At 42.0% G+C, this 924-nt stretch overlaps 1 long non-coding RNA gene across 1 annotated transcript; it reads right to left on the bottom strand.

Annotated features, from left to right (window-relative positions):
* Positions 1-157: 157 nt before the first annotated feature.
* LOC123179225 (uncharacterized) lies at positions 158-907 on the bottom strand. The gene is made up of 3 exons (XR_006490204.1): positions 698-907; positions 433-444; positions 158-271 (listed from the first exon to the last, which is right to left on the bottom strand). It is a non-coding gene; the product is annotated as an uncharacterized lncRNA (long non-coding RNA).
* Positions 908-924: the final 17 nt, after the last annotated feature.

Genomic DNA, 924 nt, shown 5'->3' with positions numbered 1-924 from the left:
ATTGAACCAAAAAACAAAGTGCAACCATATGTCGACTACTATTCTGGGAAATTTTCACTTGTTTTTTTGCATTTGCTGATATACTACAACATATTCCTTTTATGTTTTCATTTGGCCTATTTGGCGCTATTGCATTCAAAAAGACATAGGTACATACCACTTATGGAGAACAGATCGGAGACGAAGTGGCTAAACTTGGAAAAGCTGGAGGTGGTGGTATAACAATGCATGGAATCTCAGGCGCTGGAATTCCTTGAAGGGATGCGATGGTCTGAAATTTTTTAGACAAATTAGAAAGTACAACACAAAGGGAAACAACCAGAAATCATCAATGTCCAGATTTAAAAATACATTGAGGAAAATGTCATCTCAAACAACAAGAAAACTACTAGAAATCATCAATGTCTCCATGAGATAATTGCAAGTCCTCACCATCTTCTGATTCTGCATCAGAGTCAATTTCTTGATCAGAACACAAATATACAGCTTACAATTTTATGAGATGAAGAAATACACAGTTTTAATCAGAAAACAAATATACACAAATAGACAGTTTTTTTAGGGATCACAACTTCCTAGATGTGAGCTTCATCTTCATGGAGTAAAAAAGATCTCTAAAAAAATCATTTACCGATCCCTAAACTGATGCATCAGACACATATAGGAACATGAGGGAAACATTGTCATGTGAGCTCACCTAATGGAGCCTTTGATTCTGAAGTTGAAGAAGACGCCTATAGTTGCAGCAGGTTGCAGACCGAGGACGTATTGGTCAAGGGCGGCAAGGTAGGAGCAGGGTGGGAGCAGCACGGATGCCTCCGCCTGAAGTTGTTGTCGAGGGCAGCAGGTCGGTCAAGCTCCACGGCGGCGGACCCTCTGCAGCGGCGGTGGCGGACCCTCTACAGGGGCAGCCGCGGGAGCCCA

The sequence above is a fragment of the Triticum aestivum genome, unplaced genomic scaffold (assembly GCF_018294505.1).
Source record: "Triticum aestivum cultivar Chinese Spring unplaced genomic scaffold, IWGSC CS RefSeq v2.1 scaffold259290, whole genome shotgun sequence".
Classification (NCBI taxonomy): Eukaryota; Viridiplantae; Streptophyta; class Magnoliopsida; order Poales; family Poaceae; genus Triticum; species Triticum aestivum.
Note: the sequence above shows the minus strand (reverse complement) of the source record. Positions and strands in the feature narration are given on the sequence as shown.